Source organism: Mus caroli, chromosome 15 (genome assembly GCF_900094665.2).
Source record: "Mus caroli chromosome 15, CAROLI_EIJ_v1.1, whole genome shotgun sequence".
Taxonomy (NCBI): domain Eukaryota; kingdom Metazoa; phylum Chordata; class Mammalia; order Rodentia; family Muridae; genus Mus; species Mus caroli.
Genome location: NC_034584.1, coordinates 56,828,911 through 56,843,912, shown reverse-complemented (window position 1 = coordinate 56,843,912; position 15,002 = coordinate 56,828,911).

Here is a 15,002-nt window from a genome sequence, read left to right as displayed (position 1 = left end):
AAGAGTTTGATGTCTCTTCTGAAAGGATGAAAGAGAAGAATGACCCATCTGGCTACAGGAAGTAGTCATGTCAGTCTTCACATCCCCAGCTACTAGGAGACTCTAGTGTGTTCACCCCTATAGACTCCTGGGAGCCTCCCTTGTCCAGGTATTCAGTTTGTCCTAGAGATGCCCACCCCACCAGTTTCCATTCTCTCTCATAGCCCCCCACCACTATCCTCAGAGCTTATCCCCACCCCAGTTCTACTCTTCAACCCCTCTCCTATCCAGTTCCCTCCCTTCATTCACTTTGACATCTATTTTGTTTCCCCTTCTGAGTGAGATTCAAACATCCTGCCTTAAGCTCTGCTTGTTATTTAGCTTCTTTGTGTCTGTGGATTGTAAAATTGTTATCCTGTACTTTATGGCTAATGTTCACTTATAAGAGTACATACCTTGGATATCTTTCTGTGTTTGGATTACCTCACTCTGGATAATATATTTTAGTTTCACCCATTTGTCTGCATATTTCAGGATATCTTTGGTTTTTTGATAGCTGAGAAATAGTCGGTTGTGTAAATAAATACACTATATATATTTTTTTTATCCATTTGAGGGACACCTAAGATGTTTCCAGTTTCTGACTTTTATGACTAAAGCTTCTATGACCATAATTGACGAAGTGTCCTTGCACCATAGTGGAACATCTTTTGGATATATGGCGAGGAATGGTAGTATAACTAGTCTTAGAGTAGAATTATTCTCAATGTTCTGAGAAACCACTAAATTGATTCCCAAAGTGGAAGAACAAATTTGTACTCCCATCAGCAATGAAGGAGTCTTCCAGTGGAGGGAGAACACCAAACTTCCCACAAAATATTTGACCCAAATTTGTCCTGCCTACAGATGTGCTGAAATAAAGATAGAGCAGTGATTGAGAAAATGACCATCCAATGGCTGCCCAACTTGAGACACAGAGCCCATGTGAGAAAGCCAAGCCCTGGTACTATTAATGACACTCTGCTATGAATGCAGACAGTAGCCTAGCATAACCGTCTTCTTAGAGGCATCATCCAGCAGCATGCATCCACAAAACAAATGCAGAGGTCCACAGCCAAACATAAGATGGATCTCAGAAAGAGTGCAGGGAAGGATTGAGGAAGCTGGAGGGGTCAAAGATGCCACATAGAATACTTACAGAATCAACTAACCTGGGCCCATGGGGGATCACAGAGATTACACCACCAAGCAAAGAGTATGCACGGGCTGGACCTAGGCAACCTATACATTTTTAGCAGATGTGCAGCTTGGTCTTCATGTGAGTTCCATAACAATTGAATCAGGGGATGTCTCTGCCTCTGTTGCCTGTCTTGGTATCCCCTTACTTTGACTGGGCTGCCTTGTCTGGATCAAGTAGGAGAGACTGTACTTAGTTCTGCTACTACTTGGTGTACCAGAGTGGCTTGGTACCCCCACTCTGACACATCAAGTGGGGCTACCTTCTTCTTCTCTGAGGGGCTTCTCCTCTGAGAAGAAGGGAAAGGTTTGTTAGGGTGGGATTGGGTAGAGAGGAGGCAAGGGGGCTGTGATTGGGATGTAAAGTGAATAAAAATTAAATTAATGAAAAAAAAGAAAGAAAAGGATGATGAATGGAGAGTTTTTTTTTCTTGGAAATCAATTTTTCTTACTACCCAACATAATCTCAAAATCTCTATCTAAAGATCAAGAAAACATTCTTCTGGTTTCAATCTAAATACATTAGAATATATACATATGTGTATGGAGTGTGTAAACCATGCAGGTGTATATGTATGTATATGTATATACATATATACTTGCATATTTATTGAAACCATGCTCACAAGTAAGTAATTGAGCCATTATATAACACGATAGCTATATGGGGAAAGTAGTATGAGAATGTACCATTCAACACATGATAATTCAGAAAATGTAACACTGCAAACTAAGGCAGCAGGTACATAAATGTTGAATATATTAGTATGTCTTAGATATACAGGGGCATTGATCTTAGGGGTTCTTTCTTTCTTTATGTGATTTTTTTTTTTTTTAGACTTTAGACCATCATTTTTCCTTCTAATCTCTGGAGTGGGGATACAGGCTGTATAATTAGAAGTGCTCCTTTCTCTCTACAGAAACTGATCACAAAAGATCAGATTGAAGGTCTCAAGAAAATAGAGACCCTGGAGCCTTAATAATAAATTAAGAGATTAGGAATATTGACATCCTCTAAAATGGAAACAGGTCATAGAAAGCGATATGGTGAAGGAAAGACTTTTGATTTGGGTCATTCAAATATTGGTAGGAGCATCTAGGAATCACAGAAGGCTTCTCATGTGTGAAAAGTGTGTGAAGAAGGCAGATGAAGAAACTCAGTTTTCTCTCTCTTCACAAGTTTTAGCTTCACAAATATCAGAGATATACATATTAAAAGTACAAAACTTCTATAACTTTTAAGTGATATGAGTTCGTTAGAAATAACTGTTAAAACCAACTTTAAAGTGATCTATACATCAATAACTTATATAACAAAAAAGATTGCTATAGTTCCCTTCTCCAAGTCACTGATAGTTCTTTTACCATTGACATCCAGATTGGAACACTGCCAGAATGAGATAGGCCATTCTGGCTTTCTTTTATCCCCATAAAGGAAGCAGAAATGATGCTTATGAGATGAAGAATAGTGGGCTTCATCATGAATTAATGATAGATGATTTCAAAATAAATCTGTGAAAGTCATTTCCTGGCAGATGGAGATGAAAGAATAACACATGAAATGGTTCTTACATCTGAGATGCCCTACAGTATGTCCTTACTCAGTGGAAGAAACTGAGCCTCTAAGGGGTCATATAATACTTGCACCTCAAGTGCTGGTAAGAGAAAATAACCTAAAGTCCCGACTGTAGCCACATGACTTCAAAACATTTTCTCAAAGACCATAACATGCTAAGTTATTGTTAATAATTATCAAGTGTGGCAAGTTTACTATATCTCTATTTATATATTATATATTTGTTCCACAAAGAACCAATTTAGTGGATACTGTTGTATTAGTTTTATAGATAAAGAAAGATAAAAGTGCTAATAAAATTAGTCTCGGTAAAATAAAAATACAATTAAAGTCCAAGTATGTCTAAATCAGATCATTTGTCCTTTCTATTCAATAGGACCTACTATTAGATCTGAAAAATTTAGGTAATAAAATGGAGGTTTCATGAAGGTAAAGAGTCATTCTGTGCTGCTTCTGGTTAATGTAGAGGTTATGTTATCATGACTTCTTATGCTTATTGTAACGATCGGTCTTGTTTACTGGATTGCTTTTCGAAGTGAATGCTGAGCTTATGCTGAAGGTAATGGGCTAGCTCTGAGGTACATGTTGAGGATGGAAGTCGGTCAGGGAACAAGAGCAGAGCAGAGTATCACACATTCACTGTGGCTCTGTCACAGAATTTCCCCCATGTTTCTGGAAGAGACATTTGACGTGTCTTTTTATGGAAAATCACAGGACAAATGGCCACTTTAGCTGGCTTTACGATAAACATTCTCATTTGCAGCAGTGGACAGCTTGGTCTCCTTCCTGTGTTAATCATCTAGTAGCCTTGCTTTTCCAATGACAGCCAAGGGTGTCAGTCATCAAATAGTAATGTCAGAACTTTTCTGTTTTCTGTAGTGGTAGAGAAAATGTCAGAAAATTAAATCATTTCTTTTCTTTTTTTTTTCTTTTTTTCTTTTTTTGCCTTCCACTTTCATTTTATTAGATATTTTCTTTATTTACATTTCAAATGCTATCCTGAAAGTTCCCTATACCCTCCCCCTGCCCTGCTCTCCTACCCACACACTCCCACTTCTTGGCCCTGGCATTCCCCTGTACTGGGGCATATAAAGTTTTCAAGACCAAGGGGCCTCTCTTCCCAATGATGGCCGACTAGGCTATCTTCTGCTACATATTCTATGAAAAACAGCTTGGTATCAGGGACTACCCGTAACATCTAGCAGAAGTTGGCACATCTTATTCTGTTTTTGTATACAGTGTCTATATGCAGGGACTACTTAAAACATGATTTGTTTTATGTTGCTTGATAAAATGCATGAAAGAAATTTGATTCTGAGCTAGTTAAATGTAAAGAAAACAATAGGACCCACATAGATAGCTGTCTGGTAGTTGTAATTCTTAGCAAGAAGAAGGAAATGGGTGAGGGAGAAAGGAACTTACAGAAACAGAAGGAGAACAAACTCAGTGGTGTATCACCAAACCAGACACTTCTTTTTTAAAATTATATGTTTTTTATTTACATTTTAAATGTTATCCCCTTTCCTAGTTTCCCCTCAGAAAAATCCCCTATCCCCTCCCTGCTCCCCCTGCTCCCCAACCCACCCACTCCCATTCCTGGTCCTGACATTCCCATATACTGGGTAGAGCCTTCACAGAACCAAGGACCTCTCCTCCCATTGATGACCAACTAGGCCATCCTCTGCTACATATGCACCTGGAGCCATGAGTCCCACCATGTGTTTTCTTTGATTGGTGGTATAGTTCCAAGGAGCTCTGGGGGTACTGGTAAGTTCATATTGATGTTCCTCCTATGGGGCTTCAGTCCCCTTCAGCTCCCTGGGTATTTCTCTGGCTCCTTCATTGGGGACCTTGTGCATCGTCCAATGGATGACTGTGAGCATCCACTACTGTATTTGCCAGGCACTGGCAGAGCCTTGCAGGAGACAGCTATATTAGGCTCCTATCAGCAGGCTCTTGCTGGCATCTGCCTAGCAGCCACTGCTTTGTAACAAATATAACTGACTTCAAAGAGTCTATTGAATAATGCTGTGTTTTAGAACCATTTGTACATATAAGAAGGGAAAATAAAATTCACATTACTTGTGGCATAGTCCAGTCTCTTGTGTGTTATTGGCCAAAAGCTACTTGTTCAGGTATGAGAGCTGTTTTTCTTTTTCCTTTTTTTCTTTTTTCTCTTTTAGTTTTTATTGAGTCTTTGTGAATTTTGCAACATCCATCCCAAACTACTCATCTCTCTGTCCCTCTAAAGCCACCCTCCTCCTTTGCAACCTCTCTACATAATAATAATAATAATAATAATAATAATAATAATAATAATAATAACTCCAATAATAACAATAATAAACAAACAAAAAAAACACATTGCTATAGAATCTGTGGTATGTCAAATAGTAAACCCTTTTGCCCAAATAGCTTTACTTGCAAATGTTCATTACAGTGAGTCATTGTTCTGATTCAAAGCCTCTGGTTTCAGAAACTCTATCATTACTGGATCTTCATGTGAATTCCTCTCAAATATCCTGTTGTTTACCTGTGCCATGGAGATCCTGTAGCTTTGGTTCTGTAGTACTGGCCCCTTCATGAGCTCTAGCAGTTCACAGATGGGTAAATGCTAGGGTTAGGCCAACTGAAGTGCTGAACTTAGACCTGGGTGGTGGCACCCTGCCAGCTCTCCCACTTTGCTCAAGTGAAGGACAGGGCCAGCTCTTCTGCTTGTGGCAACTGGCAAGGGGTGGGATTGGCTCTCCAGTGCTCATGCCATCTAGGTCAGATTTCCCACACTCACACCACCAAGGCCAGCTCTCCAGCTCTGTCCCAGCTAGAGGTCAAGCCAGCTCTCCCACTTTCATGCCCTCAAAACTGGCTCTCCTATACCCAAGCCACTAGGTCCCACTCTACTACACTCTCCAGGTAAGGTGCCAAGAGACATATTTCTTAATTGTTTCTATCAGGATCCTTGAGGCTTGGGTTTAGGTACCAAAGCCACCTTTTATAAGTCAGAGCACTACCTAGAGTCACTTATGCATTAACTACAGTTTGATCTCATACCTTGTTGGGTCCTTGCCAGTCAGAAAGCAAGATCAGTAGCCTCCGTTGTTGCTAAGGTATGAAGAAAGGTTAAAAAAAAAGCAATAGCACATGACTTAGGGCAGTGTATAATTAAAATTCAATATGCTACAGGAAATGTCCTTTCTGTTACCAAAGGCCATAACATTTCTTAGACACAGTAACTCAAATTCTTATGTTGATCTTACTTCCTTTCATTGTCATAGAGTATAGATAATTGACCTGATTTTTGTTTTTGTAGCTGTTGCTATTGTGTGTTAACCCTGTTTCTTTGCTTACACTTTTCTCAATGGCATGCCTTTAAGTCAGGAATTGCTAGTAGGCATCTTGACCAACACTGGAGTAGACTACAAATGACCCTGGAATGCTATGTAAGAAATATTTTAGAGTTAGAGTTAGGTGTAATGAAATCCTCTAGTTATTGATTTAGGTTTTCATCCTTTCTCATAGGACAATAGCAATGGCACACACACACACACACACACACACACAAATACCCCCACACACACACACACACACAAAATAGGAAGTTTCTTTAGATTTCCTATCAAAGCCTCATAATATTTATCTCTGATAGTTTGCAGCCAGCCAGTTAGAGGTGAAAACTCTTCACAAGATTAAATATTAGGAAGTGAAAACATTAACATGATTTAAAAAGTTATGATTCTTGTTCCATAGTCTTTACAGCTTTTCCAGTAGTGAATAGAAGTGCCAGAGGTTTTTATGGTGTTCTATTGGGAGAGAACTTACTATTGACAGCCGTTCTATACAATAATGTCATTATTCACTTTTTAATGAAATCTTCAGTAAAAATGTTAAAGCATTTTTTCCTAAGGAAATTCTCATGTCAACCATAAAAATACAGTCAAATTAAGCACTAATAGTCTCTTATCTCAACTGGTTAATTTGTAGTATGAAGAGATCTATTTAAAGTTATACTTCAGGGTCAAAGATTTGAGGTATGTCCTCACAGTCCTTGGTTAAAGCAGTTTGGAAAATAATGACATAGACTATGGTATATAGTTTTAAAATTAGTGGCAGTCAATGTAGATAGATTCTCAATGAATTTTGAAGCTAGAGAAAATATAATTTATTATTTGATCAAAAGTATATTAAAATAGAAACATTAAAATTTTTGCCTAGGCAATTAAATAACTGAATAAAATTTAAGAAACTAGAGGAATATGATGCCAACTAGAAATACTTAATGGTTAGGTTTTTTTCTATAAAATACTATATTCTAGTAGCAAAGTGTGATTGTGTGTGTGTGTGCATGTGCCTGTGTGTGTGTTTTTGTTGGGATGTAAGGAATCAGGTTCAGACAACTACTAAAAGTAATCTTGAAGGAATTCAAGCTTACTGTCCTTGAATAAGTTTCTTACCTGTATGTAGTATAAAAATATTATTTTTTGCACCAGGCTTTTACAGAAAAATTCTCACACAGAAAATGAATGACTTAATGACTCCCAAAATGCTTACAGAGACCTGAAATAAGATCTTGAAAGTCTGAAATGACAGTGGTATGGAGAGAAAGGTTTAAAAGAGAACTGTTTAAGGTGTTCAATGCCCAGAGACACTATTGCTATTTCAACAATACTATTGCTTCATTGTTGACTCATTACTTTCCATAAAAATATAAATTCTAATATTGCAATTTCATCTCTTTAGAATTTCATGTCATATCTTTTAGGTAAAGCAAGACTTTATGGAAGAAAGACTTCAGTGTTGAAAATAACATGTATACCATTTAATCATACATTTTTGAAAAATGGAATAGATATGTTAGGAACACACTCAAACACACACACACACACACACACACACGCCATAAAAATAAAGAATCAATAGGAAACTGACCCAGAACTAGATAATGGTAATTTCTGTAGAAAGAGATATTAAAATACTATCAAGGTTACCACCCTGAGGCTATTCACAAAGGTGCTGTGTCCTTTTGAAAGTAAAGAAATTAATTCCTCAGCAGTTATGCTAAAGTTAAAAATTTTACATTGAATGCACTGATTATGCACAAGTAAATAATGCATTGGCAAAGAGAGTTAAGCTAAAGGCAACAGACCGAAAAAGTAGATAAAAACTGAACAAAATGTAAGTATATAAGCAAAATTGTTAAAAGTGGTGGCAGTTATATGGGAGAGATAAGAAATGTATGCAGTTCAAGTTTTAGAGAAAAGCAAATAGATGCGATGGATTGAGAAGATAATCAAGTAAGTTATGAACATTTTCCTGAATTCAAACATGTGCATCCTCTTTAAATTTTTGTTTATTGTTTGTTTATGTTTTGTGCAGGGTCCTACTCTGTAGTTCAAGCTGGAATCACATGTTTTAGGTAGAATAAGGCTGAACTCAAACTCTTATGAAATGTTATCACCTTAACTTAGCTTGCTGAGGTCTAGGGCCAACACCATCATAACTAGCAAAGATTTACTGATTAACACTACGTACACATACATCCAAAACTGTCAAATAATCAGAAAAGGGTTACTGAGGTATCAGAATGTGAGTTTCTGTTCACAAGTGGATATTGATCCTATTTCTGTACTCAGTTCATGACACCCAAAATGAGAAATGCAAATTTCTAATAAGAAAAGAAAGATAATGATGTCTCATCATTTTTTCTGGAAAAGATGTTAAAATATGCATGCAAAATATACAAAGAATAGCTATCGTCAAGTTAACGGAGAGGGAAGCACAGACGGTTGAACTCTGAATAGAAGTAACCTTCCCCTCAGTGTGGTTGCAACTACGGCTTTTTCAGGTCCTGCAGGGACCTAACTCTCATGGCCTTTCACAAGTGTAACTGTACAGTGAGAGAGCAGGACTTTGTGTCCCCAAGTGAGACAGTTGTCAGGTACATCCCTGTAGTGAAGAAGGAGTTTCCATCTGAACAGTCATTCTCCAGAAACTGGGGATAAGACGTAATGACATGAGAGAAAGGATCCAGACAGAACATTCAGAGTGTTTTCTAATAGGTAGACACACAGTGACAGAGTTGGTCAGGACATTTTTCCCAGCTTAGGTTGAATTCACAAATCAGAAATTCGGGGAAGTTGACATCAGTTGACAGACATTATTATGGCGAGACAGTGTCATGATTTTCTCTCTTATGCATCCGAGATTCTGCTGCTCTACTTTCTGGCAATGGTAAACACTGTGTTCTGGGAACATAATTTCACCAGTGATAATTGCTTTAGGGAGCTGGAGATTTGCTTGCTTTCCAAATTTTCTGTGTGTGGGCCAGAGGACATCTGTGTGTATGGGGAAGGGGGTTACCTACCATATTTCCTTAGTAAAAATGTGTACATTATATTAACTATTTAGGTTGTTTGCAAATTAGTCCAGGAGCTTCTACTTCCACAAAATGGTATAAACATATATTTCTTAATACTTGTGCTTGAGGCAGCCAAAATCTTTTAGATTATATACAAAGCACGTGCGGGAAGGCTGAAATGAAAAGGTGTATCTGCTAACAGCATTGCATTGTGAGGAATGACAAAGAATCCACCACAGAGAAAACGACAATGGATATAGGTCCCTTGGACAGAGAATCTCATCAAAAGTCTCTCTCCAAAGGATGGGGGGAAACAACAGGCTCACCCAGACCCTAAACATTTGTTTAATAATGATTCTCTCCAAGCCAAGTACATCAGGGACCCTTGCCTTAGTTCGAAATCACGCCTTCAAAAGCCTAGTTACGAAATAGAGCAAACAAATACTGAACACTGTTTCATGAGAATGTAGCAAATTTTCCAAGGACATGACTGGGTGTTGTCAAAGAGGGTCTGTCAGAGAGCATTCATTCCCCTTCAAGTGTAACGCAGTCTCCTTCCTTTGTGCTGCCAGTGGAGGATCTTCTGGCATCCAATACTTATACCTCAGCAGCTCCCAACAGAGGTCAGATGGGAAAGCCAAACTTCTTCCGAAAGTAACGTAGCAGTGTTCCTCTATCTCCTGCCAGAAACCTCGAATAAAATAAGAGTGAAATAAGAGTTCTGTCATCATACCAGCAAACAACAACCAAACAAAAGCTAGGAAGATCTAAAGTAGTACAGTGCAGCAAGTGCACGCTTGCCCAGAGGAAACAGTATGTAAGAACATCCAAGAAAGATTTAAAACAGCCACAGGAAAAACAAGTAAATAAATAAATAAAGTTTCAGAAGAGGTTACAAACATACTTGGCAAAAATGAAAAGACTGGAACTCTGCACAAAGCATTAGAAAGATTCAGCTAGGAAACAAGAGACACTAATAGGAAACAAATTAAAAGGTCCCTACTTAAAAATATAATAACTGGGCTTAAAAGCTCAGTAGGTGAGCCTAGAAGGAAGATGAAAGGGAATGAAAAAAAAAGCTGGAAGAATGAACAAATGCGCTTAGTTGTCTGATCAGAGACAAATATATATGTAAATAACTAATATGGAAATTGTCAAGGATCTGAGAGAAATTTACAAAAGAGAGAACCATCGTATTATGTGGCTGATAAAATGAAGAAGACTAGGGCTTCTTGGATCATATAAATAATGGTTGGCAACATTTTAGATATGTCAACAAATACACAATAAGGAGTTTCAGGATACTGAGCGAACCTTACACAAGATCAGCCCACTAACTACATGTCAAATTCATAAAATGATGAGATTAAATACAAAGGAAAACCTCCCAGTGTCCGGAGAGAAACAAGAGGGAAACAGTTACTTAGTTGGCAACAGTTTCTGGTGAGAAGCCATCCATCACTTGAGGAAATGGCACAGAATTTTCTGGTCCAAGGAAATAACTGATCTAAGGAAATTCATCTAAAAAAACCCGTCAAACTGCAAAAGCTGGAGATGCTGCAGGGAAACTGGATTGTTTGTGTATCACTCACATACAGTAGGAACATACATGTGGAACACAAACACATGTGATACTATAAACAGATGGGTACCACCAAACGCAAGAAGCTTTGTATCTCTTCTTTTAAAAGCCTAAACATCCGTGTCCTATATCGCCTGGGTATGTTATTGCTTAGCATTTCGTTTTTTTTTTAATTAGGTATTTTCTTCATTTACATTTCCAATGCTATCCCAAAAGTCCCCCCATACCCTCCCTCCTCCACTCCCCTCCCCCCCCACTCCCATTTATTGGCCTTAGCATTTCTGTTGGATGTATGAGTACAACTATACATGAATACTGATACTTTATGGATTACCATCTGAATCTTCAAATATTCAAGATATCCTTCAATGTAGAGATTATTAAACAAACTAGAATACATCCAAAATCTAAATATTTCTGTACAATAAACAATCAACTCCCTATCACAGAAACAGTAGTATATACACATGCTTGTAGGCACTAACATATACATACACACACACATATGCAAAAATACATACACACTCAGACACACATATGGTCATTTTTAAATTTAACCTTACAGATATGTTCCTTGTATATTATGCTTTCCAGTTTTGTGATTTATGCCCCCCCCAGCTTTCTCTTCTTCTCTCTCTCCCTCTCCTCCTCTCCTTCCTCTGCCCCCATCTCTCTTGTGTGTGTGTGTGTGTGTGTCTGTGATTGTGTCTGCATGTGCTTTATGCTTGGCTCTGTTTCTTTTCTATTTATTTGTTGGTATTGCTGTATTCAAGTTTGTTTTTACTTTAGTTTCTTATCCTTTTAACAACTTTTAGATGCATGTTTCTTTTCTGTTTGTTTTCTAATGAGATAGAAGAAGAAAGGGTGTGGATTTGGGTAGAGTGCACAAAGGGGAGGATCTTGCAGGAGCTTGGGGAAGGAAACCATATCCAAACTCTGTTGCATAAAAATCTATGTTCAGTAAGAAATAAAGTCTATCATCCTGAAAGGGAAGAATGTTGGTAACAGAAAGAACAAGTGTGAAAATATGTTCTGAGCTTTGGAAAGAGCATACTTCTTCTTATGTTCCTTCCTAAGTGATAGAAGCATACCCTTGTTCCTTGTTCTCTGTGTTCCTGGCAGCATCCTGTGTAGAAGGATAGCTCCAGGCTGTAGCAGGGGTCTTGACAGATGAATTTCCTAACAGTGGTATCATACATTAGACATCTATTAGTCTTTGTTCTATATTTAGGCCTTGTTTAGTAATTAGGGAGTTTTTAATAACCTCATTTGCAATACATTTCCTATATGTTGGGTTTGGTTTTGGTTTTGGTTTTTTGGTTTTTTTGGTTTTTGTTTTCGAAACCTGGCTGTCCTGGAACTCACTTTGTAGACCAGGCTGGCCTCGAACTCAGAAATCCGCCTGCCTCTGCCTCCCAAGTGCTGGGATTAAAGGCATGTGCCACCACGCCCAGCTTTTTTTAAAATTGGGTATTTATTTCATTTGCATTTCCAGTGCTATCCCAAAAGTCCCCCACACGCTCCCCCACCCACTCCCCCACCCACCCACTCCCACTTCTTGGCCCTGGCGTTGCCCTGTACTGAGGCATATAAAGTTTGCACGTCCAATGGGCTTCTCTTTCCACTGATGACTGATTCATATGCAGCTAGAGAGACACAAGCTCTGGGGGGCGGGGTACTGGTTAGTTCATATTGTTGTTCAACCTATAGGATTGCAGATCCCATTAGCTCCTTGGGTACTTTCTCTAGCTCCTCCATTGGGGGCCCTGTGATCCATCCAATAGCTGACTGTGAGCATCAACTTCTGTGTTTGCTAGGCCCCGGCCCAGCTTTTACTGCCCTCAAAATACAGATAATGAAGAATACTTGGGTTCCCAGCAAATAACAGACTTCAAAACTTATATTAATTTCTACAGTTACCATAATAATATATTAAATTGGTGGGTGATGCCAATAGAAACAAACCTTTCTCATGTTTCTGGAGAGTGAAAATCCAAAATTAAGTCATCGGCAGGTTTGACTCCCTCTGAGGCCCCTCTCTGTGCTGTGAAGGTTGATATCTTCATGTAATAACCTCACATGTTCTTTTTGCTGCATAATTCCATTCCTTACGGGATATCCCTTCCTCTCATAGAACATCACTAATACTGGATTATTACTCTAATTCTAACACATCATTAAACTTCAATTACCTTGATAAAGACATTGGGAGCAGGTTAGGCCTTCCATGTGTGAACTTGGGGCAATAATCCAATCTATAACATATTTCAGAGGATGAAATGTTCAATCAAATGTGGGTTTTTTTAAACACATAATCATATATGAGGTGTTAAAAGAAGGGAAACTTAAGTAAACAACAAAAGGTGGAGCAATATGAAGCATAAAAATTACACAGAAGCTGACATTGGGAAAATAAGTTTATAGTATTAGTGATGCTTAGTAATTGAATATGGACTTAAAATTTGCGGTTATGATGAAACAAAGTAACAAAGATAACAGAGGGTATACTTAGTAAAATATGAAGGCAAAACTTCTATAAAAAATAATAGAATTAAGAACTAGCAGTGGAGTCTTAAAATACACATAGCAAAAGTTCTCAGATATGCACGTAAAAATTGACCATGAATAATCATGCTAGAGTCCTGCTTCATTTGTCACACGGATTAACATTGGAAGCTATCCAAATATGAATACAATTACAGAAAAACTCATGTTGTTAAAGCATGTTTAACCTACCATGTCCATGGTAGAAGAAACTACCAAAGTATTTCTGAAGAATGACAAAGGATCAGGAGGGGTGGGGCCACTATTCTGATGAACAGTAGGTCTTAGTATGTGAGAGACAGATAAATATAGACCTGCCAAGAAATAGTACTGAGACATGTTGTCACCTGTCTGGAAAAAGTAGTCTAGTTAGATTTATATCCTATATAATATCCTCAAATAAATAGCATCTCTATTATAGCTCTGCATGTAAATATTTATAACCTATGGAAGAAAATATAATGGATGTATTTATGAAGTCAGATTAGGTGAACATAGTGATCTACACATTTAACACTGACACTCAGAAAACTAGGTCAGGAGACCCAACCTTTCAGGTGAGACTGGGTAATGCAGTAAGATACCATTTCAAAAATATGTAAGAATGATAAACAAGATTAGACTTGTAATTTCTTTTAGCAAACTAAGCAAATGGTTAAAATATGTTTAGAGTAAAACTCAAAAATAAACGATAAAAAATGTTAGTCTTAGGAAAACACATGGAAGTACTGAGAAGAAGATGGATCAGTATCTAGAATGCGTAAGACACAGAATGCCTACATGCCAATTAAATTTTAATTACTTTCAAAGAAAGAAATAGCAAAACATTTAAAAGGGAAATCTTGAGATGGAGGTGTAGAGCTCACTCCTCACCAAAGAAGATGCTGCTGCTGATTATTCTTCTTCCTCCTCCTCTTCCTCCTCTTCCTCCTCCTCCTCCTCCTCCTCCTCCTCCATCATCATCGTCCTAGAACTGAGGGAAAAATCATTATGATCTGTGATTCTAGGGAGGCAGAGAAAGGCAGGTGGCTGGGACTTGCTTCTTCTTCTTCTTCTTCTTCTTCTTCTTCTTCTTCTTCTTCTTCTTCTTCTTCTTCTTCTTCTTCTTCTTCTTCTTCTTCTCTATCAGAGAATATTGTTATAGAAAGCTACAACATTCAAAATGCAGAGAATTAACTGTGGAAAGATACTCAACAATTGTTTGTGGACCTCCACCAGGCTATGCATATATGTTCACACACATCTCTATACATATGGATACACAGTTCCCAGTCACAGTTGATGTGCCTACAGCACAAGTTTTGTACTCAAGTTTCAGAGAACATCACAGAAAAGGGGGCTAAAAAGACTGTAAGAGCCAGAGGACCAGGAAGTGTGCTGTATGATTGCCTCTTCTAGCTATGACAGAAAAGCTGCACCCAAGAAATTTCAACAAGTTCTAAACAACTCCAACACCAGTTGACAATTGATGTCTCCATGTAAATGATGGAAACTGGACTCCTATATGTAGGCCTACAAACAACTAGCAACTGCTGAAATAGAAGAAAGTAGTCCTCCACAAGGAAGAGATCCAACAACAAGAGGTAAACCCTGAAAACATATGTGCAGGCAACGGTGAGAGGATTCAGCACTTGGTATTTTATGGGGATACATCCCATAATCAGCTTCCAAACGCTGACACCATTGCATACACTAGCAAGATGTTGCTGAAAGGACCCTGATATAGCTGT